Source organism: Schistocerca serialis, chromosome 1, assembly GCF_023864345.2.
Source record: "Schistocerca serialis cubense isolate TAMUIC-IGC-003099 chromosome 1, iqSchSeri2.2, whole genome shotgun sequence".
NCBI lineage: Eukaryota > Metazoa > Arthropoda > Insecta > Orthoptera > Acrididae > Schistocerca > Schistocerca serialis.
Genome location: NC_064638.1, coordinates 587,238,647 through 587,265,808, shown reverse-complemented (window position 1 = coordinate 587,265,808; position 27,162 = coordinate 587,238,647).

Here is a 27,162-nt window from a genome sequence, read left to right as displayed (position 1 = left end):
TCAGTACAACTTCGGAACAGGGGCTATACTCTTTGCAAAAGCAATATTTTGGAGTGTATTGATTATCTGGAACTCAGCTCGTGCCATTCCTCCACGAGACATCGAATGTAGGCTGCATAAACCCTCCTCTTTCTGGTACGTTTCAAATTGAATTGGTGACAGTGTTGCAGGGAGGTTTGGTTAAAGACAGGGTTACAAGATGAAAGAGGTACAAATCAATTTAGATATTTGCTCATGGTCCTTAGCCTATGGGTCCAACCAAGCGGCAGCTCATTTAGAAAAAACGGCTGGATGCTACGGCCTTGAATCTCTGACTTTATCACAAGAATGTCTGAATACGTAATAAAATATCAGCTGTTTCAGCTAAAGAACGTAGTTTTTACATGTCTTCGCTGCTGATGGCTATTTCCCACACTAAGTATTAGTGTCACGGGATGTAAGGGTCTAACAGGATTCGCAATACGTTCACGTGTATATGACCCTCGAAAAGTAATGCATGAAGTGGTTTAGCAACGATACAGAAACTGAGAGCCATGGCCGATAGCATCACGAGATCGACGCAATGGTAAGTTTTCTTCATATGGCAACTCGTCAAGATTGGTGGTTTTAACCTTAAGTCATTGAGTGAAATTCGTAGAAACCACGGGATATCTGGCAAAATTATGACAATCGTGGAAAATCCGAAAAATTGATCAAAATACGACACAACATGTACAGTTACATGCTAGCCTGGGTGTATGAAAACCACTCCATTCCTAAAACGGTAGGATGGTACCTATTATCCATGCTCTATGTGATTAACTGCTGCAGATTTCCCCTTGTTCCACATGTAGTTATGCTCTGTGAGCCATGAAAAATAAAATTTCTGTGTCCAAAGACATTTTAGGTTTGGATGACTACCACCTGGAACACCAAACCGGTAATCATATACCTGGGTGCAATATACACCATCAATATGAGACATCTGCTACCATTTCACTGTGGAAGATGAGATTAAATGTAGAGATCAACACTTTCAGACAGCCATTTGAAGATCCACCACAATGCCGCATAGTCCTCCAGTTTCCGTATGTTGTGTATCCTCCGCATTTTTGTCAGTAACAAGCACCGCCTCTGTCGTCTATTTCTACCATCTTATTTGTTGTGGGGCCAGCATAATTTGCACTGTACGATGTCCAGCTTTCTGTAAAATGTGTTAGTGTCAGTTTAGCACCTTACACAGACGCCTTTCTTTCTAAGATGCACTGCTACCAATCGAAAGAAAAACAAACAAATGGAGCATGTCCACCGTCAAGGGTTTTCGCTATTTATTCTTTGGCGCCATCAACAGTCAGTTGTTGACAAAGTATTATACTCAGTAGGGGATGTGTGATAGATTAGCTGGGATCAGCGGCTTATAAAGTTTGCGTTGGGGTGTTATGTTGCTGTAGTATGTGTTCTGAAGGAGGTAGAGATTTGTTGCGGAGAACTGCAATTCCAGTGCATTGATAGCCGTAAGGGGGCCCAAGATTTTACGTGGATAGTTATATCCAGTCGTAAGAAGGATATATATATAGTGATATATCACCGTTAAATTCGTCCCAGAGCAACAACTGTTAGGAAGCGGTATTTCCAATAATTCGCCCAGTATCTAATGTCACCATATTGGGGCTGCAGTCGTAATATTTAAATGTAATCACAGAGATAAATATGTGGCTGGTTCCCTAGAATGGCTGTGTCTGCTGTTTGGGTGCAGAGCGGAGGTAGCTTGTGTCTGGAACGAACGGACATTTCTGACTTAAAGCAATCGCACGCGGTAGGTAGAGGCTCCAGCCGGCCGGGTAGTCAATTTTTGCGTGTAGGAGCGGCGGCAAGTCCCAGCGGTGGCCATCGTGAGGCTCTCTGAGTAGCTGAAGAGTGAACTAACAGTCAGAATGCATTGGGATGTCTCCGGTATCAAGTGTGATGCATGTATCCTCCATGGAAAATCCGGCAATTCAATATAGATCACTGGTAAGAGCTGGCATTGAACGCATTGATAGCATCCTAATTCCTACCACTCCAACCAGCCATGGGTACCATCCATGGCCACGATGGTGCACTCTGGCGTACATACGCATCCACGACTGCAGATGTGGTCAAGGTGGCAGTTTTTTCCGACCTCTGAGCGTTAGTGCTGGTGGGATATGATGACGCACTGCTTGCGGACATTTGGCCTGGGGCACGGTGTGTGGACATAGGGACATGAGAATGTAGAATGTACAAGTGTTTCAACCATCCCTGGCATCTATGGAGTGGAATGTGGTTTAAGTGTATGTTGTTTACTTCTTCTCAATACAGTCCAGTGGACTCTGACATTCAGAGTAAAGGAGGGAGAGGAATTCGTTGTTACTATCCTATCATGTAGTAGACCCTTCCCCCTCCTTCCTGAAATTTTCAGCTACCTTCAACATAATGGGCATCCTACCAAATGACCTAACTGTGTCAGTATCCACCAGTGGGAGGGAAGGGAAGAAAATTCAGAAGGGTTTGGACACTGGGCAGTTGTGGGGTCGAATCACAACACATATAACAGTTACACTATCCACCAATATAATGCAAGGAAAAATTGCCCACGAACACAGGAATTGGTATAATTAATTAATTAATTAGTCAATCAAAATGATAGAATGGGGGAATTTTTCCAAGACATCCACATATCGGGATTTAGCTTTTGTTTAGGACAAAAGTGTAGTTAGTATGACACATGATAGATGCTCGCAGGGCTGGAAGTAGTCACTTGGGAGAGGAAGAGGGACTGTGACAGCATATGTTTCAAGTGGAATTTCTCAGGTTCAGTATCAGAAAGATACTGTCACCTGTTTCAAAGAGTTGCCATCACCTGATGCTTTGACCCAATGGAAGAAACCAGAGGGGTGAGGCTTATGAGAGGAGGGAATTAGAGGGAGCAAGGTTGGGGGTTGCTTCTCCCAGTGTTCTCTACCACTACTATAGCGAACTAACTCAGTCAGTATCTGCACAGCAGGTCGAAAACATAATGCAATTGCTTCCACTGACGATGTGTGGAAAGTGTGTGTTTGGGAGCAGATTGTACAGATGCTGCAACCTGAAGTAGCCACTTGAGATACAGGACAAAGGAACTCGCCACAAGCAAAAGGGAACATACCTTTGGGGGATCAGTCTAGCTGCTGTACGATTAGAAAAATGTGAGTGCAGTATTATGAGAGAGAGAGAGAGAGAGAGAGAGACAGAGGAGAGAGAGAGAGATATAGAGAGAGAGAAAGAGAGAGTGGAAGTGGTTGTGTTTTGCTATGAATTTCTCAGATGTCAATATCAAAGCGTGGGTGCCTAACTCTTCGTTTGGGGATTAGCGTGACATTTAGTCTGCGTGTCACAGAAGCTGGTTGGTGGCGTGGCAGCTGACAGTGGCATGTGGTGCAGCTGGGCAAAGGGTCATGGCGTGGGTGCGCAGTGCCCTGCTGCCAGCAGGAAAGATTTTTAACAGTTAATTGCCTGTAGGCAGTTTTGTTGATGTACATTTCGCGATGGTACATTTCAGGATCAGAAATGACCGCGATCTATTTAATCTTTTCTTTTTGATGTATTTTACAAGATGTCTATCTTCCGAAAGAGCAAAGAATTATGAGCAAGAGAGATCCATCCCTTGTGAATTGGATTTTTATAAATAAACGGTGTATTTTTTGCTATGACTTGAATTTCCTGTCACGAGATCCTATCTCTCCAGCACTGAATGAATCCTCTTACCACTGATTTCCAGACAGGAAGGGCTTGGAGGTTCCTAGAGGGAGAAGAGTTAAATGTTTCATCGATTTAATTAACTAGTCAATCAAATTTATAAAGTGGGAGGGGGTTGTTACAATAACTCAGGCCTGAAAGTGTGCTTGTATGGCCAAGGGGGGAGAGGAGGGTTGGATGTTTCCAGAGGGGGCTAGAGGCTTTTTTTCGGGAGGATGGGTTACCTCCAGTGGGTTATCAAGCAACCCTCGGGGATCCTAAACCACTTAGCAGAATAGCAGGTTAATGTAATAAGCCAAACAGGTGAACAATTTAATTAATTTTATTATCAGTTTGATATAAAAAGTGGGGTATAAATGCGGTTGCCTCACTACTGATGTATCTATTTTCAGTATTTCTTCCACTCTAATGATGTATGTGCACCACGTACACAAACTTTTTGTCATATAGTAGAGATATACTTTCTTTTCATTTTTTTCATTCTTCTGTTTAATATTTTGGTCGGTTAGTAATATTCATTAGCTGTTAAGCAGAAATAACTTACGATAGTGCAAGTGGGTGACGTTATCGAAAACCGCTGACATTTCAACAGATGTCCTCTGTGTCACTTTCAAGGCAGCAAGTAAGTGCTGTGCCAGGTAATTAAAAATCTCGGGTTGGAGGCTAATTCGAGAAAGATAATATATATATACAAAGACACACACACACACACACACACACACAGAGAGAGAGAGAGAGAGAGAGAGATACACACTGGAAACACCAGTGCCACCACACAACCAAAGATGACCGACACCAGAAGTTATCGATAGTGAAAGTTACGGAAAAATGGTGGGGTAGCGTAAGCTTTGTACCTTTGTTTCTAGAAAAGAGAGAGACCTGGATATCATGTCGAATTTAAGCAAAACGTACATCTATATTTTCAAGGTCAGTTGCTAATATAATCTCAACTGCTTCCTTAAGAACATCATCCCAGTAGCTGGGAAGTACACACCTGAATCTCTGTGTTATTATAATCTATAGGATGAAAGAGGCCAAGGCAATGTTCTTCAGCAGCCAGTTTGCTCGGCGGTTGCAAGCGTGTGTGATGCTTGTGTTCAGTACATCGGTCCTCTACTGTCCTGACATTCTGACTACTATATGGTATGCCACAACTGCAAGGAATACGATAGACACCGCCATACTCAAACCAAGATGATCCTTAACGGAACGTAAAATGTCGCTAATCTTACATGGAGAACGGAATATGCACTTCACATTTTATTTCCGCAAAATACGAGCAGTCTTAATGGAGATGCTCCCTACATACCCAGAAAAATTTTAGCCTTCGGTACCAAGTCGGTATTAGCGCCACTCACCCGATGCACGGTTACTCAACAGCACAACGCATTGTGTGATTTGACATGGGTAACACCGACCAGTTAAAACCGATACCGGTATTTTTCTGTATAACCGGTATTTTTCGGTATTTATTTGGTCTCGCTTATAATAGGTGATTTTTTTTATTCCTTGGTAATAACCGTGTAAAAAACCGAAACAGAAATTAGTCATAGTAGCAGTGCCTAATTATTTTCCATTTTTAAATAAATTTTTTTAATAAAACAAGTAATTTTTATTTGAAGTATTTGCATTACCTCGAAATATTGCGCTTTTATACAAGTTGGGAAAGGGAATAGTGCTATTTTAACAACAACGCCGACAAAGCGTGTAATAAACATATGGTATAACGATTGGTACAGCACTTTTGAGAAAATACTCAATCTTTTACTATGTGGCGACTGGTTGGATATTTATTACCAGATAAACGCCAATTTAAATCACCTTCGCATTTCCTCATCCACAATGGATATTCTGAAAATACTTTATTTGCTTTCCTAGATTAAACGTTTCCCGAAGTTTCTGTAAAACGATAAAAGAGGATGGAATTGTAGTAACAGTAAAAAATTAAAATGTTAACAATTCATTAGTATTTTACAATAGAAATAGAAAGTATCTGATATGTCTGCTTATAGTGCCGGGACCTGAATAAAAAGTAAGTGCCAGTCGAAATTTGTTCGTTAGTTCAACAACAAACAGAACCTCAATTAACCGTGACGAATAAGACAAGTGAAGGGTGAGACTACATCAAAAGTTACTAGAATATCGAAGCTATTCACAAGTGTCCCCTCTAATCCACGTGATAATCTATTTCTACATCTGTTGACTTCCAGTTATTATCCGGAGCTGCGATGTGAAACCCATTGTCATCTAATACTCCAAATTTCTTTATGGAAGAGTTCGATGAACGTGCGTTGTAGTCCGCGGCTCTGTAACCCGCGCGTTCTTTTAGATATGTAGACGGTATGTTTGTTGTTGCGTCTAGTGACGGAGAGAAATTGGATGACTTTTTGTAGCATCTGGATTAGGCAATACGGATGTCATAGTGTCGAGCATAAGGTAATTCAGCCCCAGTGACATGTTCAACCATTTTAAAGATTAATTAAACACTGATTTCGTTCATCTTAATTTGAACCATTATAAAGCAACTCCAATTAATGGCTGATTTCATGTATGTTGCTAAGATGTCAGCTGTATGAAGACTACTAAGGAATGACAGTGTACAATGGATTTTAAACATTTACATAGGAACCTATATCTTCTTTAGGTCAATCTTGCGGACCCCCTGTAAAAGGAAGGAATGAGTGCATCGACCCGTTACCTTAATGGAACTGAAGATGTTTGTCTCTAATTATGAATTTAATTGTATTTTAATAATTTTAGTAACATCATGTCACCCATCACAAAACATGTTTTACATTGTAAATTCAATAACTTTAGTTAAATTTATCCATTTTATTTCAGTCGGGTAAGATCTGAGAATGTCTTATGAATTTTATAAATAACACACTTTGCCATTCCATTACCTTGACTGTATCAGCAGTGTGTCTGAAATCCATTACATGAGACTGACTGTCTGATAGTAGATGCAAGTTGTGATATAATAACGTGCGAAAATGTTGACTGATTTTCTCTATTGGACGACAAAAGTATTGGTATTAATTTTCCGTATTCGTACGACAATTTTTCTCTGTGGCAATCGTTAATTTGTCATGTGAGTTTGAACTCTGGAAATCTGACTGATCATGTGTTTACGAGTGTACAGCCGTGTTACATGCGCTGGTGCAGATACTGGTTTGCTTTTCCGATATTTTGTTTGTCAATGTAACCTCAGACACTACGTTCCTGAAGGGGGTCTGATGATGGCATACTTGAATACCGAAAGCGGTTGCCTCTGGAATAAATGAGTGACGACAATTCAACTGTTGGCCTATTTATACATATACCCACTAGTATCCTATCATCTCTCCTAGCAGAGATAGATTTAGTGGAACTACCTCAAATTGGTTAGTTACATGAGTAAATGGACAGAAGGAAGCGAATTAACTTTGAAGGAATAAATTTTCTATTATCGTTTAGAACTTTATGTTAGTCCACTTGTATGTATTCAGCACTAAATGCGACACATCTTATCGGAAGGTGGATGACTGATGCAAATCTTGGTTGAAGAAGTCTGCATTTTCGATGTTCAGGAAACGTCTGATGCCTTCACTCACCCCGTATTCACTCACCACGAATCGGTATTTTTATCCAAGGAAAGAAGTAGACATCACTGGGCACCAAATCAGGAGTTTACGTGGGCGGGGCCAAATCTGATAGCACAAAGAAGCAGCACGTTTGTTTGAGTTCTGCGCAGAAATGAGCTGGGACATTGTCGGGGTGTAGTGCCAGCCGGCCTTACATCTGCTTCCTTACTGATTTTTGTTTATTCCACTATCTCTTCGAATTTGATACATCCGGATTCGATCACCACGGCCTTCATTTCTCTTGTAGTTGGAGATTATTCACGAGAGATGGTCTGCAATTTCCATTTTCGGCATTTAGAGTTCTCTGACAGCAGCGGGAGGGTCTGCGTCACCCGACGATCATTGTGTGACATGTTACTGTAAATTAGCAAAATGTACATGGAATTTTATGGAAGTGCTTCGGTGGGGAGGAGGGAGGGAGGGGGGATGTCATTGTATACCTGGATTGTATACATGTACTTAGAAACAGACAAACACCTAATGACGTGCTGCGTACCAGACCCAAGAGGTGCATAACGAATACCACGAAGAGCACGACTACAACCGCTCACGTGGCTCCCTTGTATTTCTTGGCAGCAGCATCCACATGGCGCTCGACAATGGGGACTATTTTTCTGCTACTGCCCCACGTCAGTCTGCGTGTCGTATTTTCCGCCAACAAAGTGCACTATCAACAGTTTGCATCCGGCTAGCACTGGCGAGGATGGTGATCCTACCTCTAACAGGCAAAAAGAACCAAGTGTCACGGACACCGTTAAAATACAGCTCCTGCAGTCACCAATCAGGCGTTCAAGCACGTGCTAATTTTGCTACGGAGCACTGTTACGAGAGTTCCATTAAGAAAACTACATTCCGAGTTAACAGTCTCTATTTATGGAGAACCACTACTGGTAAATGCGTTATAGTAACAGTAATCGTAGACCAGCGGCCCCGTCCAAAACTTCTGCAGTTTTATAGTGTTAAGCAAATTAGTATGTGGAATAGGTGCGGTCGTTCAGATAAGGGTAGTTGAGGAAATACCGAGAAAATCTCTTTAAAAAGAAACCAAACGATGTGAAATAATAATGACTTCACTATACGTCCATTTATATACATTGCTTGTAATTTCTAACTTCCGCCCGCAATGTTTACATTTCTCTGTTGTTGAAGAGAAGTTTAATGAGAAATACAAGTAGAAAATACCAGGAAGTAAATAAATGAGAGATATATTAGTTAGGACGTTGTGTTCGCTTCTTACCTGGTAGTGCCACAGTAACCTCTATCTGTATTTTAAGATTTTAATTGCACTTCACACTTCATATAAGCACGTTAGGCCGTTGTAGGTATAGGTAAATTGCACATTAGGGTGACAATCACAAATATGTTTGTCGTTTCGGAAAGTCTATTCGTTTAGAAAAGTCAGTTTGTACGATAAGCCAGCGATAATGGGCTACTGCAGGTTTCACTGATATTATCTATGACAATACAAATTATCCATTTAATAATTACTTTAAAACAAATAAAATGGTTGTTGTAATAAGACATCATGGAAAGACAGATTTTACTCGTGATTAATAAGTGAACTTCGTAAAATATAGGAATTCCGTTTTGCCTATGATCGTTAAAAGTCTCCTCATGTTAATATTTTCCGCAAATAGTGAGTTTTAGTGCCAAGTCGGCATACAGTTTCAGACGCCGGCTAAAAGAGCTTTCTAACGATATCTAATTCATGCCTGTACGATTAGTAAATGTTGAGAAAAAGAGTTGTTGACTTGAGAAAATACATATATAATTATCAAGAAACAGCCACCTACTTTAAATTTCGTTGTAGTAGATATAGGACATCAGGAGTCACAAACCAGACTGTTAGCAAATGTTAAGTAAAGTTTGTATCAAAACTGTTAATAGACGTTATTGGTTATTTCTTACTGTGTTGTCACATATCTATTCTAATGCCCCCTTTCAAGCAAGTGTATAATTTGATGGTACTGGCATGCAGACTGCCACTCATTTTAGTTAACAATACTACAAACTAGTTTTCTGATACCACGGATGTTTGGGCTGAATTAATAGTAACATTCACTTCCAACAAACCTATATGACGTACCTCTTGTTTTTCATGGTAATGATTATGTCTATATAACTACCCCTCTTATTTACGGCAATAGATAACATCGTTAGAACTGATAATACACTTTCACAGCAGCTAAGTAAAACTGGAATATAGAGAGACATACAGCGTCCTCAGATTCAGGAATGTAGGATTGCATTTATTATTCCACGTCAGATTTACTTTGACGATGACTCAAACAGTTGTTCACATATTAATTTTGTTTAGTATCGTACTGCTAAATATCCTACAGGTTGTTTTCCGATTTCTTTCCAAAACACATACCCTACGAGACATTCATGTTGAATACTGAAATGCATCACACATGGTGAGACATTACGCTAGGAGAGATCATTACAGCACAAAACCCTGCCGCCTGCTTCATTATTGTACGGACACGGTGGCAGCGTCCACTGCTGCTGTCCGCCCTGAAATGAAACGCCGGTAACAGAATTATTTGCAGGCCAGGGCCTACATCCCACCCCCGCCTCCCCCCACCTCCGCGGCCCGAATGCTGACAAGTGGGTGGGTAACTAACTCCATGGCCCGCTGGGACTGTGGCAGGGCCGTCCTTCTGCGGTCGGCCCCGCTGATTTATGTCCATAGTTTGGCAGAATCGGCCGCCACTGCATCCTGCCTGAAAGCAAATTTGGGTTTTGCCGTCAATAGAACAATGGAAGGCTTTATGACTGATTTATGACGTGGGTAACGCACGCGTGTGCGTGCGCATGTGTCTGAAAGTAGAGTAGTGCCTTATGCGTGCCGCTGAATGCAGCAGACGTCACTGTAAACCGAATAATAATCAAGAAAAATAACTTCAACAAACGCTACGATTCCATTATCGCCACTGAAAACGTGGAGTCTGTTTTACGTAAAACGCTGAAATAAAAAGATACGCTTTATGGTATACAACATTTCTCTGTCGGTAATAACTATATACATTTTATTGGTAAGCATGATCCAAGTTTTCACTTATATTTACCTAATTATCCATGAAAACTACATCTAAAAATATACGTAAAACAGTATCTAACCACCCATAAAAGTAATAATAGTAAGTAATTGTAATAAATATAATAATAGTAACAATAATAATATATAATTATAATAATAATAATTGGGAAATTCGTTATTACTGCTGCTTGCCACATCTGGCACAAGCTTCGCAGCACCCTTCTCACAATGGGTATCCGAAAGGCTGAAACGGTTCCGGTTGCCTGTCTCTATACTTCAAATCAAAAATTAATGCATGTCTCCTGTTGCTCACTGCAGTAAAGCAAATTCTTCCATTGTCTCACACGTATGGTTCCCAGCCCTTTTGGTTTCCAGTCGGTTGCGCCAGGTTCTTTCTCCCTTCTCTCCGTCATCTTGCGCCAAATCTGGCCAACTGTAGACCATATCAAACAACTGCTCAGAGGCGTAGCTTTCTGCCTTTCCAGTACTTTTCGTTCTCTCGCTATGCTGAAGCTTTTGTTTCTAGGTGATGGTACTCCCATATTTCCTTCTTTTCTGTAAAACGATTGTTTAAATTTTTTTTGAATTTTTCTCTGTTTTGAGTGTCTTCTTTAGTTACGTTCTTTGTTTCGAAGTCTTTTTGAGTGTTTTGGGTCTATTGATGTAAGATCTTTTCGTTACTGAAACTTGGAAGAGACTTCTAAATCTTTCTCGCATTTCTAATGTAATGGCTTAACGTGAAACGTTTCAACGATTCTCCTTCTTTCTCAGTTTTCTTCTGTTCCTTCTAATTTGACTGTGAAAATATAGTTTGCTGCATAAAGCGCTTTTTAACGTTTTCTAAGACGCCAACTCTTGAAAATTTATTTTTTAAATGTAGATGTCCCTGTAGGGTTGATAACTACCTTCATGTTCAGAGCTCTAGAATTGTTTTCTATTCTTGTCAGTCCTTTGCGTGTTTTCCATTGTGTTCCACTTTATCTCTCCATTCCATCCATTACCATGAGTCCATTACTACCACAAGGCTTAAATCAACATGGCTTTAATTCGTCTTTCTTATTGTGAATTCCGTGAACCCATATCAAGCGCAGTTTTTTCCTGTCATGGCTACTACTGGCGACATTATTTCTTTGTAGTTATTCACCAGTTTTGCACTGGATATCAGAAGTAAAAAGCCGTGCAACACGTTTGTCGAAATGAATATAATCTGAGACATGTAATTGCCTGGTTAGATGTAACAGAGGACTTAATGGCCCTAAACGTGCCAGGATAGATAACTGGGCCGGCCGCGGTGGTCTAGCGGTTCTAGGCGCTCAGTCCGGAGCCGCGCGACTGCTACGGTCGCAGGTTCGAATCCTGCCTCGGGCATGGATGTGTGTGATGTCCTTAGGTTAGTTAGGTTTAGGTAGTTCTAAGTTCTAGGGGACTGATGACCTAAGATGTTAAGTCCCATAGTGCTCAGAGCCATTTTTTTGATAGATAACTGAAGAAAATAAAATCTCGAAATGTGGATTCATCATTTGTGTTGACGGTGTATGAGTAGATAATTTCTATTGAAGTAAAAAATTTTCGCATTAAGGACTTTATATCATATCAAACAGTCGTGCCCACCACTCAACATCTTGAGAATTTCTGTCTTAGATTCAGTACCACGAAATAAGTTTCATTTTCTGTTTTTCTTGTTCATGTAATGAATCTACCTGAGTCTTCTGCAATTTTGACGCAAATTCTTAGCCTGTTTCCTTTCGCTGTAAAAGTGTACCGATGCTGAACTGGACTATATAAAATTAAATATTTCACCTCTACCGATTGCTTAAAAAGTCCAGTAATGCACTAACATCATTGGCTGGTTTTCCTTGGTACCACATAGTTACCTTCACCTAAACTTGATACCATATTGCAGCTTTCAGAGTGAGTCAGACAGAGGTCCTCCTACGTCCACATAAATCTATAGCAGACCTGTTCCAGATTTCTCGAGGTTAATAAGAGACTTCTCTGAAAACTATAGCAATAAACAGTCGACATACTGATACATTAATTGAGAATTCGGCTGTGTTTCGTACATTACAGGCAGATAAGAAACAGAACACAACCCACGATCATGGACTTAGCGTTGGGCCCCAAGTACTAACTGCTGCCAGACAAACTTCCTACAAGTTTAGCAGCCTCAGGAGCAGTGAGCCTCTTCTGTAACGCCGCTTCTGCGTGTCAGCTGCGTGGGGCAATGACCAGCCTTCAGAAAGCTTCCGCATCTGTAGCCACAGACACCCGTGGTATCGGGCCTGGGCTATTGGTTCTTTGTCTTAGAACTACATGAGATCATCCAACGTCTTTTTGAATACTAAAAGCATTATGGGAACTTTCTACACAGCATGTTTTCTAACCTCCTCTCGCCCCCCCCCCCCCCCCTCCCACAGAGATTTGAGGAGACCCTGGTTTAAGTAGATTCTAGGGCTAGAATATACATCCCAGTGAAGTGGTGAGGATGTCACTTCGGTCCTACATTTCTTTCCTTTCTTTGTCACATGTGGTTGTTTTTATCCTGGGATCTTAAAAGTAAAACAAAAAAATCAAAGAGAATTAACTAAATGTACAATGTCTCCTTCTTGCTGCCTCTCCCTTATCCTGTCAGGAGACAGAGACACAGTGGCCCGGCTATGAAGCATGACGCCCTACCCACTCTGCCCCTTGACCAACAACTACAAAAGAAAAAGAAAAGAAAAGAAAAAATTATAAAAAAAAGAATTGGCCCACTGAGACGAAGCAATGCTGTGAAGAAAATGAGGTAACGTCTTCGATTAGTAACCCAAGGTTTGAACACCACCACCACTTAAATTTAGAATAATAAGCAACAATGGCGATCAAAAACGTCACCCTCATTCTGCCAACGGCTTTCTCAAAGAGGGCGGAGGAGCGAGGTTCAGGCACACTCTTGCCCCGGTGATGGGAAACTACCCCTAAGGAAGGAAGGATTAGCAATGATCAAAGGCTTGAGGATGCAGAAGAAGGCTATGGAAACACTGAATTAATGTCACATAATGTGTATGTATACAAGAAATGTGATCTGAAACAGAAACTGTGATGATGATACCTCCATTGGCAAAAGATTTCGGGATAGTCTCCCATTCGAATCACCGGGAGAGGATTGCGAAGAGGGGGGTGACCACGAAATAAATATTGACTAACAGACTAGAGGATGACGTTCTACGAGTCGGGGCGTAGACGTGGTAGGGAAGCTAAAATATCCCGAAATGGAAAATGCAGAAGCTCAATCTAGATAGAGCGGGTTGTGTGAAGTGGAATGGAAAGGAGACATGGATTTCTTGTCAGATGGGTATAGGGTGATATCAACAGCAGCCGAAAATGGGTAACAGGATAGGATTCACTATGAACAGGAAGGTCGGGCAGACAGTAAGTTACTGAAAAAGTTTAGTGATAGGGTTGTTCTCCTCAGAATCAACAGCAAACTAACATGCCAGCGACGCAAGCTGAAGAGACTGAGAAAGTATATGAGGATATTGTGAGGGTAATGCAGAACGTAGGGGGAGACGAAAATTTAATAGTCTTGCGGGATTAAACTGCGGTTGTAGGGAGACATAAAGAAGAGTTAGGCGAGAATATGGGTTTGGTAATAAGAATGAGAGATGAGAAAGACTAATTGAGTTCCGTTATAAATGTCAGTTAGTAATAGCGAATATACTGTCCAAGAATCACAATATACTTGGAAAAGGCCGAGAAATACGGGTAGATTTCAGTAAGATTGGCCGGCCGGAGTGGCCGAATGGTTATAGGCACTACAGTCTGGAACCGCGCGACCGCTACGGTCGCAGGTTCGGATCCCGCCTCGGGCATGGATGTGTGTGATGTGCTTAGGTTAGTTAGGTTTAAGTAGTGATGACGGTAACCCAACAACCTCTGATGTTCAACAACGTGGTCGGCACCCGACGGACGAAAGATACATAAAGCAAGGAAAATTTACGAGAAGGCAAAGCTATTAATATATAGAAAAATAAAAGCTTAAACAGACACAGCTGAAGGCAAACACACATTCATACAGAAGCGAGTGCTCACTTCTAGGGGACTGATGGCCTCAGATGTTGTTGTTGTTGTTGGTTGGTGTTTGGAGGAAGAGACCAAACAGCGAGGTCATCGGTCTCATCGGATTAGGGAAGGATGGGGAAGGAAGTCAACCGTGCCCTTTCAAAGGAACCATCCCAACATTTGCCTGGAGCGATTTAGGGAAGTTACGGAAATCTAAATCAGAATGGCTGGACGCGGGGTTGACCTCAGAAGTTAAGTCTCATAGTGCTCAGAGCCATTTGAACCATTTTTTTCAGTAAGATTACATCATAGTGCGACAGCAATTCCGAAACCAGATACTGGATTGTAAAGTGTACTTACGAGCAGATATGGACTCAACTCACATTGCTGTAGTTATGAAGAGTAAGCTGAAGTTTAAGAGATTAGTCAGGGAGAATCACTACAGAAAGAAGTGGGATACGGAGATACTAAGAAATGAATAGATACGTTCGATGTTCTTAACGCCGTAGATAATGCAGTAAGCAATAGCTGAGCAGCAGTATAGTTGAAGATGAATGGGTAATTCCAAAAAGGCAATCACAGAAGTTGGAAAGTGAAACGGTGGTATGAAGAAGTAACTGTGCAGAAACTTCAATTGCTCGACGAAAGAATGAAGTAGGAAACATTTCAGGGACATCACGAAATACAGAAACAAAAGAAATAAATAGGAAGTGCGGGGAGCTAGGACGAAATGGCCGCGTGAAAAATATGAAGAAGTCGAAAAAGAATTCAGACTAAAGAGTACTGAATATAGACTGAGAGTAAATCTAACAAAGACGAAAAGAGTGAGAAATAGCAGAAATGGAAACAGTGAGAATGTTATCAGAATTGAGCCGAGGGAAAACACTGTTTGTGCGCCACCATATTAGCCCTAATTTCTCTTAACGTTTCCTCGTGGTCCTCACGAGGAATGTACATAGTCAGCAGCAGAATTACTCTGCTGTCAGCTACAAACGCACGTTGGGTTGGTCGAAGCATGGCCACGGCATTGGTGTCTGCCCTCGCGGTAACAAAAAAGCTCCATGGCTCCGTTCAACACAGGTTGTGCGCTTCTGACAAATAACTTAGCTGCAGGGCAAATTCAAAATGGCGTCTGTAGGTGACGTACGTTACAAGCAATGCGCCTTCATTGGATTTCTCACTACAGAGAAAGATACTGTGGAGGGTATTCGCAAACGCTTGTCCAAAGTCTATGGATCATCTGCTATCGAAAGAAGTACATTTAGTCGCTGGGCACGGAGGGTGAGGTGATCAGGAGGCAATTCGGTGGAACTCCACTATTAGCAGCGGTCGAGGAGACCATCCACTTCTGTCACACCCGACAGCCCTGACCTAGCCCCTTCGTACTTCCACTTGTTTGGGCCATTAATGGATGTCAGTCGTGGAAGACATATTGAGGAGAAATATTGGTAGCGACAGGGCATACAAAACATTTAAAAAAATAGGGTGTGTAGATAAAACACCATTCTTCCGTATGTGTAACTCTCGTTATGTCCAATAAAGAAGAATGTGTGTTTTTAAAAGGTCCTGTCGTCACCTTTCATTATTCCGGCAGCCCATTTTCACTAGCATTTCTCTTTCTTTTCGTTTTTTATATTTTCTCATAACTCTCATTGTGGTGTTATTGAATGACTGTGGTTGTGTGTCACGTTGCTAGACGGTGGCGTAGTCTGCTGCAGAAAGTCTGCGACAGTCATACAGATTCAGCTGCAGTTGTACAGAATCGCCAACTCTCGTAGTGGTCAAGTAGGCAAAGAGGTTTACGCTAGTTGTGAGAAATCCACCTGCGTTAGGTTGGTGGCGGAAATGGCATCTTTGGGTTTTCCAGGCCACGAGGAGCGTGGAAGAGGCTGGAGAAGAAAAGGGGTCAGTCTGCCGCCGGTACGGGAAGCGTCTACAGCTGTGCTCCAGTCGAAGAAGGGTGAGTTAGACTGACCGCGTGGCGCGTTGTTACTTGGCTAGAGGAAAGCTGTTAGCTTTTGGTCTCGCTCTTCAGCTCTGAAAGATTGCTTTGCCTTGTCGCAGCAGAGAATGCAAAACTTTGGCAGATTTTTCTTTTAGTAAATTTCTATAGCAGACTTGGATCCGCCTGAAGAGCGCCACACAAAGGTGTCGATAAGAAGTGAACACTCGCTTCTGTATGAATGTGTTTGCCTTCAGCTGTGCCTGTATAAGCTTTTATTTTTCTAGATATTAATAGCTTTGCCCTCTCGTAAATTTTCCTTGCTTTATGTATCTTTCGTCCGTGGGGAGCCGACCACATGGTTGAACATTAGAGGTTGTTGGGTTACCGTCATCAATAACTGTCCGATCTCATGTTATGTTAACTGTTCACGATTGTGTGATGTGATATTGTTGGAACTTGGCCACGACACCTAGAAATTGCGTCTCCACAAACCACGTGGGCCCGCGGGTGTACTGTGAAACGTGTACCGTTTCACGAGTTATTACGATCAGTTATCAGGCAACAGCAGTTGTATGAATGATTCTCACCAATGATTTTAGGTGAAGATTATAACGGTGAATGTATCGATGCTTTTCTTTAATGTTTTAGGAATTAATGTTATCAGGAACTGTGTACATGCCTCACATCCATATCTTAGGAATAAATGATTTTATCCACAATTTTCTCTTGTCCTCCAAACTTACGTTTTTGCAACTAAGCCACTCACCTCATAGCTTTCCCGTAGCACATCCAACGCGTTTCCTTACGCACAGGTCCAGTGATTATTTTCCCCTTTTATTTTAAAACAAGTCCTTTAGATTAAGTCTTATTTTCCGGTGTGTTGCTGGGAGCTGATCTTGTGCACAGTGTCAATGCATTATTCATTTTATTTTAAATGTTTGATTCTCGTGAAAAGTGCGCGGGCAATACTATTAATTACATCGCATCCTCTATGAGAGATATCAAGACGTATGTACTTTTATGAGTCTTTGGTCTGTGATCAAATTAATTTATGTTCCGACTCGGCCAAACCGTTGATTAGTTGTGTGGTTAGAGTCGGTGGCGACCCTAATCTTAACGTAATAACCCGCAGACACAGGTTAGTTAAAATATTACTTCCCCGGCAACCCTCGCAGGTAGCAAAATAGTGTTTGACAGAGTAAGGAGGACACCAAAAGCAGACTAGCACTGGCAAAAAGTTAATTTCTGGCCAAGTCAGTTACTATCAAACACAGGCCTTAATCTGAGGAAAAAGTTTCTGAGAGACAGAAACGAACTGAAGCATCTGAGATGTGATGCTACAGACGAATGTTGAAAACTATGTGGACTGATAAGTCAAGGAATGAGTAGGTTCTGTGCAGAATCGGAGGAAAAGGATTGTATGGAAAACACTAACAAGAGGAAAGGACATTATGATAAGAAATCTGTTTAGACATCTCGCAATAACTTCATTGTTAGGTCTATTAAGACATCTGAGAATCACTTCCATTGTGCTAGAATTGGTTGTATAGGGTAAAAACTGTAGAGGAAGACAGAGTTTGGAAAACATCCAGCAAATAACTGAGAACTTAGGTTGGAAGTGCTATTCTGTTATCAAGAGGTTGTTACAGTAGAGGAATTCGTTGCCTGCTACATCAAACCAGTCAGAAGACTTAAGAGGTAGCCATCGGATCTCTGTTACCGACCATATTTCAGACATTTCTATGTGAAGAAGAGACGCAGCTCCTCCCGTTTAGTCAGCGCTGGGCTGCGGCCCATAACCTCCCGGGTGAAGACCGTCAAGGAGGTCAAGGAGCTGGGTAATGGTCTTCAACGGAGCCATGGAGCTTCTTTGTTACCACGAGAGCAGACACCAACGCCGTGGCCATGCTTCGACCAACCCGACGTGCGTTTGTAGCTGACTGCAGAGTAATTCTGCTGCTGACTATGTACATTCCTCGTAAGGAGCACGAGGAAACGTGAAGAGGAATTAGGGCTAATATGGTGGCGTACAAACAGTGTTTACCCTCCACTCAATTTTCGAGTGGAACAAGGAAGTGCTACAAGATACGCTGCGCCATGCCCAAGCCCTCGCTGCCAGCAAAACGATGTGGTCAAACGTATACGTTTTTCATATTAGATGCATTGTGCTGCCACCTACTGCCATGTACTCCATATCAGCGACCTCAGTAGTCATTAGACATCCATCGTGAGAGGGCAGAAAGGGGCACTCAGCGGAAATCAGACTTCGAACGTGGGCAGGGGATTGGGTGTCCCTTGTGTCATACGTCTGTACTCGGGATTTACAGACTCCTAAACATCTCTAAGTCCACTGTTTCCGATGTGATAGTGAATTGGAAACGTGAAGGAACACATACAGCACAAAAGCGTACAGACCGACCTCGTCTATTGACTGACAGAGACCGCCGACAGTTGAAGAGTGTCGCAAGGTGTAATAGGCAGACGTCTATACAAACCATGGCACAGGAATTCCAAACTGCATCTGGATCCACTGCAGGTACTATGACAATTAGCTCGCCCAACAAGCCGCGCAGTCTAATGCGCTGCTTCCCGAGCGGGTAGGCGTGGCAGTCCACGGCACGAATCCGCCCGGTGGATTAGTTTCAAGGACCCATATGGCGGTCAGCCTGTGGATGGTTTTCAAGGCGGTTTTCCATCTACCTCGACGAATGCAGCCTGCTTCCTCTTATTCCGCCTCAGCTACACTATATCGGCAATTGCTTCACAAACACTGTCTCTACATACGCGTACACCATAAATACTCTACCATGCAAACATTTGGAGTACACTCGTCTGGTATGAGACGTTCCCGGTGGGGTCCACTGGGGGCTGAACCGCACAATAACCCTTGGTTCGGTGTGGGGCGGCGGTGGGGTGGGTGGACTGCTGTGGCCTGTTGTGGGGTTGTGAACCACTGAGGGCTAGAGCGGGATGAAGCCTCTCCATCTTTTCTAGGTGTCTGGTTTAATTCGCAACACACACACACACACACACACACACACACACACACACACATACACACACACACACACACACACACACACACACACACTTTGACAGGTGGGAGGTGAGAAAACTTGGATTTTAAGGCCGAGCAGCTACTCATAAGCCACAATTGACGCCGGTAAATGCCAAACGACGCCTCGCTTGGTTTCAGGAGCGTAAACGTTGGATGATTGAACAGTGAAAAAAGTTGTGTGGAATGACGAATCACGGTGCACAGTGTGACGACCCGATGGCAGGGTGTGGGTATGGCGAATGTCCGGTGAACGTCATCTGCCAACAAGTGTAGTGCCAACAGTAAAATTGGAGGTAGTGGTGTTATGGTGTAGTCTTATCTTTTATGGAGGGGGGCAGGCTTGCACCCCTTTTAGTTTTGCGTGGCACTATCGCAGCACTGGCCTACACTGATGTTTTTGCCGGCCGCGGTGGTCTAGCGGTTCTAGGCGCGCAGTCCGGAACCGCGCGACTGCTACGGTCGCAGGTTCGAATCCTGCCTCGGGCATGGATGTGTGTGATGTCCTTAGGTTAGTTAGGATTAAGTAGTTCTAAGTGCTACGGGACTGATGACCACATATGTTAAGTCCCATAGTGCTCAGAGCCATTTGAACCACTGATGTTTTATCATTCTCTTGCTCTCCACTGTTGAAAATCAATTCGGGCGGGGATGTTAATTGCTTCTTTCAGCACGATAGGCCACCTGTTTATAATGCATGGCCGGTGGCGGAATGGCTACACGACAATAACATCCCTGTAATAGACTGACCTGCACGAAGTCCTGAGTCCTATAGAACACCTTTGGGATGTTTGGGAACGCCGACTTCGTGCCAAGCCTCACCGACCGACATCAGTACATCTCCTCAGTGCAGCACTCCGTGAAGAATGGGCGGCTGCCATTCCCGAAGACACGTTCCGGCAGCTGACTGAACGTATGCCTATGAGAGTGGAAGCTGTTATCGAGGCTAAGAGTGGACCAACACCATATTGATTTCCAGCATTACCGATGGACGGCGCCACCAACTTGAACGTCATTTTCAGCCGTGTGTCCGGATACTTTTGTTCACATAGTGCATCTGCCGCTGCGCTTGCGGAACCGCTCGCCGACGTTCAGTACCTGCCGCCACTTCAGGAGCATGATTGGCTAGTACAGATCAGAAACAGTGTGAATGAAAGTCTGATGATCAGGCTGCGTACTTCACATATCAAGGCACCGCTGTTACCTCAGTGCAAACGGACTTCCTTCTTTCCCGCTGTAGTTGCGTGAGTATGACGAATCTTCGAACTGTGGAGTTGCAGTCAATTCATAATCGTCGACTCGTTCTCTCTTAAAGCTAGTCGTGCCTTATTGTTAGTAAGAAAGATGAATACATGACATTGGTAACGCTAAGCAGCACTGAGAAAGCGAAATGAGCGACTGTCTGGATCTGATGGCCTTCAACGAAGGTGTGTCATAAGAGACTGTGGGTGGTGCACAACGAGAGTTATTTGATGCAAAGTGCACAATAGCAAATGTGTTCTGCTAGAGGAGGAGTGATATCTGGTAGACGTTTCATGCTCTAATCCACACTTCGGATGAATAACATACAAACTTCATCCCCAGCAAAGAAAATGGTTGTATTCTTGTTTATTCCACCTCCACCACGAGAAAAAGTTTGTGTCGCGTCAAACGAAAACTGGGCACCGAGAAACGTCTCGTACTCTTGAGACAGAGGTGCGCGCTGTTTCTGTACTAATTTGGTTATGGGAACTTGCGTTTACCGACTAACAGTGAGATATCGTTCATTTCCGTAATTTATTTTAATAATTAATCATCATTTAGAGATTATAGAGATTATATTTCATCCTCATGTACTTATTTCTGGCATTATGATCAGAGGTTCGGTGTCTCGAAACTGTGCGTATGTCAGCGCAGTTTGGGGACATTCTCTGAATAGATATTTAATATTAAAACACATTTACAGCAGTTTTCGAGCAACTTATATCTTTAATGTATGTATAAATACAAAAAAACGTCATTATAGTGGTACGTTACTTGCTTCTGTCATTTAGTATGTCGGATATTTTATGTCATTTAATCTTGCTCTTGATATTGAATATAAAGCCGAAATCATGATTTTTTTGAAATAAAGGAACAGTGATTTACAGTTTAATACCGGAAATTAAGTTCCTAGCGGTTGCGTATGTAGCAGGCATACCGCGATCCCACAAGTACACTTTCGAACTAGTGAACTCGCTGTCATATCTCAGCGAACTGAGTCCACTTACACCCAAGGACAGACTCGAGTGGGCTGGGGCTGAGAATCATGAGCCGTCTACCTGCGCACGGAGAGGACGGGTTCAGAGATGACGTCACAGGAGACTCTTGCGAGTTTAAAGCGAGTATGTGGATCTACGAGAGTTGCCCAGAAAGTAATGAACTGTATTGTTTTTCTTCAAGAATTCTTTATAGAACATACAGAAAACACACACACGAAAGAATGGTGTTTCATCTACACACCGTATTTTTCCACGTAATCTCCATCCCGTTCTATGGCTTTCCTCCAGCGTGAAAAAGGGCGTGTGTGCCTTGTCGTTACCAATCCGTGTTCTGGTGGCAGAGCCAGTACTTCTCTGTCTTCCACTAATGGCATCCTTTAATGGCCCAGATAAGAGGAAGTCCGAGGGGATTAGGTAAGAGCTGTAGCGTGGGTGTGGTAACACTGTCCAACCCTGTTTTGCGATGTGTTCAGCAGTCCTAAGACTTGTGTGGAGCCGACTGTTTCGTGTTGCAACAAAACATCTGTTGGGTTGCTGCAGCGCCGAAGTCCCCGGAGGCGTGAATTGAGTTTTGTTAATGTATTGACAATAGCTTCTGAATTAATGGTACCGCCACTTGGCGTAACATCATCGAGAATCACAGCTTCACAGTACCAGAACACGGAGATCATGACCACACCGGCGGAAGCAGTAACTTTTAAATTTTCCTTCTGTGGGGAACTGTCGTTTGTTTCAGGCTGAAAATGGTGAACCCAGGTTTCATCATGTAGCACAATCCGGTGCAAGAAGGCCTCCCCCCCCCCCTCCCCGCCCTCAGCTTGAAAACGTTGCGACAAATCAAGACAAATGTTTTTTTTCTGTATTATTTGTGGTACACCGTTAGAAACTGCGGGATTCATCTTGCACACACTTTTGAATATCCAGGAGTGAGGGTAATTGCACCCACACTTCCTTTGCTGATTGACGGCTGCAGCGTCAGTCGTAATGTGTCGGTCCAAGCGAATGACACCAGGTCGCTGCAAGATGTCAGGTGTGACAACAGTGTATGGTCTCCCGGACTGCTGCAAATCGTGGAGCTCCACCAATCCGACTTCTGATGACCTCACCCTCTGTGCGCAGTGACTAACTGTACTTCTGTCAACAGCAGATGCTCTATAGACTTTGCACAAGCGTTTAAGAATAATCTCCACAGATTCTTTCCCTGCAGTGGGAAATTCCATGACGGCACATTGCTTGTAACGCACATCACCTACAGACATTTCGAAACTGTCCTGCAGCTACGCTATCTGTCGGTAGTAACGGAAACTTGACACGCTCACTCAGGAGGATTCAAATTATATATACGTAACATTTTGCATTCGTAGTACTGTTTTCGGCTGAGAAGAAAACCAACGATGCATTACTTTCTGGGGAACCCTCGTAACTTCTGATCCCTACTGGCCACCACGCAGCGCCATGTCGCTAGAGTCTTCCAGCCGTTGCTATCCAGCCGTCGCGCCGGTCCAGAGTTAGACTCTGGGCGCCGTCACGACCTGCCTCAAAGTCAGAAGAGGCCACAGGCTGCCTCGTGCCCTGCACCAGAGCCTCGTCCAGTGCAACTGGTCTACACCCGCGACTCAGCACCCAGTGATTCAGCTACACCAGGTCGGCCGCTGCGAATAGAAAATAACATTGCGAACCGATACCACACCGCGCCAGAGACGAGGCTACGCCAGAATGACGGTTCATGGTCAACAGACTTAATAAAAGACATGTTTATGTTCATCGTCATGTCCGTCTGCAGCTTTCTCATGTCTTTCATGTCAAGCTGTGCGACCGCACAAGCGTCTACACCTGCTTCATTTTCCAGTCTTAAACATGACTGTTATTCAGCAACCGCATACTAACTTCAGTATAAGATTAAACAGCCAACCGGTTGCACATAGACGTTAGACTCATTGCTCTAGCCGTTCTTCATCAGAATGAACAGTTACTAAATCGTTGAATTACATTGCTATAAAGCAAAAGTCGGAATCTGCAGCAGCTATGCTCAAGTTAAAAGTACAACAAAACGTTGTGCTTCACTTTCATCTGTTCCTTTCTGATACATTTAGCTCCCATGTGAAACGAAGGTATTAGATGCAGTAGAAATCAATAAACTAGTTACTACGTCAACTTGGCTTTCTGTACGTATAATTCACACAATGAAGTGTAGTAAACAATGAATCTGTTGATCTTAGCTGTTTGTTATAAGTTATTGTTTTCTTCAATGGCTCATGCTTTTGTAATGGTTAGAATCGTTAATTTCAATCGTTTGTTGTACACAACTGAAGAGTGTAATAGATAATGAACATTATTGTATAGTAGAGCAGACACATATTTGAATTTTAAAAGTTTTTTCCCTGTTCGAACTTTTCTATCTGAAGTAATTCCGTTATTAATGGATATTTTTCCCTTAGGGTAAGCACTTGAGTACAGTAATGTAGATCAGCAAAAATCTTCACATTTATGCCAAATTTCATCAGATTATCAAAAATCCTGTTTAGTTTAAGGAAAACGTTGATGTAATACATTTACGCGTAACATCGGGCTGAATGCAGGAACAAGGCACGTCAATGAATTTTGTGAAGAGGCCCAATGAAAGATGGTGCTAGCCTAAAGAACTTTTCGGGAGGCGTGGCGTCGGGTTTCTCTACAGAGACATTCGCTCATTTAAGCTTTGCCCCGTATCTGACGTAAGAAATGATCTGGTACGTGGCCAACACATATAAAACGATTCAGAAAGGATACATAATAACACCCTTTAACAGTCCTCAGCTTTCTAACATGTATCTATGGCCTCAATAGAGGAAAGTATTCCTGTGATGTTTGCGTAACATATAAAGTGATGATGTCCATAAGTAGACGTAGCCACTGTTTTCTGTGTGACTCTCACTGATTCTCCAAAGGTGATTGTTCTCACTATACCCTCGACGGATAGGTCGAAGATTTTATTTGAAGAACTGGAGGATGAAATCTGAAGTCATCTCTGAAGCATGAAATCGCCGGTTTGCAATAGTGTCATGTATTGTCTGTGCTACAAAAGCAAAGAGGGACCGATTAACTCAAATTATGTCTTTACGAGCAAAGATATTGGTCACATTTTTACGATTTATGATTTGAATGTAACGGTCCGAAGAATGTACCTCGTCGGTTGGTACAATTGTGGTATCCTTATTCAGTATGAAGTGAATGTAGGGATTTCACTGCAAACCTGTAGCAGATGAGCCAAGTATTGTATGTTTAATACACACATCAAAAAAATGTTTGCATCACCCCGGTTCCCAGAAGTCCTGAAGGTAGATGTTCATCGTCGATGTTGTATCGCAGGCACAGTCCCTTTGACTGTTCAGAGATGTTACTAAATCCCTCCGGAGGTTCCGGTCCTCCCTCGGGCATGGGTGTGTGTGTGTTGTTCTTAGCATAGGTTAGTTTAAGTAGTGTGTAATTCTAGGGACCGATGACCTAAGCAGTTTGGTCTCTTAGAAACTGACACATACTTGAACATTTTTGTCACTAAATCAGCCCAAAGATGTAAACAACCATGCAAGAGCAGTGCCTGTTAGGCGGAGGTGGTGCGTCAGCCAATCAGTTCCAGTCATTCCAGGAGGAAAGAGATACACAGACGTACTCTCTGTAGTTCAACCATGCCTAGACGATCAATACCGCTGTTCGATCGTGTCCGCATTGTTACTTTGTGCCAGGAAGGGCTCTCAAGAAGAGAAGTGACCAGGGATCTCGGAGTGACATGGAGGAGATACAGAGATACAGGAACTGTCGATGACATGCCTAGCTCAGGCCGCCCAAGGGCTACTACTGCAGTGGATAACCGCTACCTACGAATTATGGCTCGGAGGAACGCTGACACCAATGCCACCATGTTGAATAATGCTTTTCGTGCAGCCACAGCACGTTGTATTAAGAGTCAAACTGTGCACAATAGGCTGTGTGATGCACAAATTCACTCCCGACGTCCATGTCAAGGTCCATCTTTGCAACCACAACACCATGCAGCGCTGTACAGATGGGCCCAACAACATACCGAATGTACCGCTCAGGATTGGCGTCACGTTCTCTTCACCGATGACTGTCATATATGTCCTCAACCAGACAATCGTCGGAGACGTGTTTGGACGCAACCCGATCAGGCTGAGTCCCTTAGATACACAGTCCAGCGAGTGAAGCAAGCTGGAGGTTCCCTGATGTTTTGGGGTTGTGTTATATGGGGCTGACGTACGCCGCTGGTGGTCATGGAAGGCGCCGTATCGGCTGTACGATACGTGAATGCCATCCTCCGACGGACAGTGCAAACTATCGGCAGCATATTGGCGAGGCATTCGTCTTCATAAATGACAGTTCGCGCTCCTATAGTGCACATCTTGTAAATGACTTCCTTCAGGATACCGACATCGCTGGACTAGAGCGGCCAGCATGTACTCCAGATGTGAACCCTAGCTAACATGTCTGGGCGAAATTGAAAAGGGCTGTTTGTGGACGACTTGACCCACCAACCACTCTGAGGAATCTACTCTGAATCGCCGTTGAGGAGTCGGGCAATCTGGACCAAGAGCGCCTTGATGAACTTGTGGATAGGATGCCACGACGAATACAGACCTGTATCAATGCAAGAGGATGTGCTACTGGGTATTAGAGGTACCAGTGTGTACAGCTATCTGGATCACAATCTCTGAAGGTCTCGCTGTATGGTGGTACAACATGCAATGTATGTTTTTCATGAGCAATAAAAAGGGCGGAAAAGATGTTACGCTGATCTCTATTCCAATTTTCTAAACAGGTTCCGCAACTCTCGGAACCGAGGTGATGCAAAGCTATTTTTGATGTGTGTATAAGCAAATTAGTAACTTCACTAGACAGCAAAGTCACCGTAGCATACACAAAAGAATTCCAAGCAACACAAACCCAAAGTCATGTCGTATACAATAGGTATTTCTACGTCAGTCATCACTAACGCGTTAATAACGCAATGCAGATTAACACAATGTAGCAGTTCCCATTAACTGCCAGCAAAGAGTGAAGTTATTTTCTACGACACATCAAAATAACATACTTAAACCAAATATACTGATAAACTAGTGAAAGTGTCAGGCATCTCTCTATCCCAAAGAAGAAGAAACATTATAGATTAACTACACTTTTATAGTGAGGATGAAAATTGTATCACAGTACATAAAGAACAGTTGCGAGATCAACAGAGAACCGCTGATCTCTGGAATTCCTGCCTACATCCCATTGTTGATAAACACAATAGCGAACTGTGCTTGGAGATTGGAGTTAGACACTTCATAAGGGCCATTTCTAGAAATATATGCCAAAAAGCTCACGAGTGGTCAAAGCTTAATGTATAAGCTTCTTCCTTTAGTTTAGGATAACTCACCGGTCCTAGGCCTATTCACCTTTAGGACTCGTGTGAAATACGGTCGTAACAGCTACTGACTTGATCG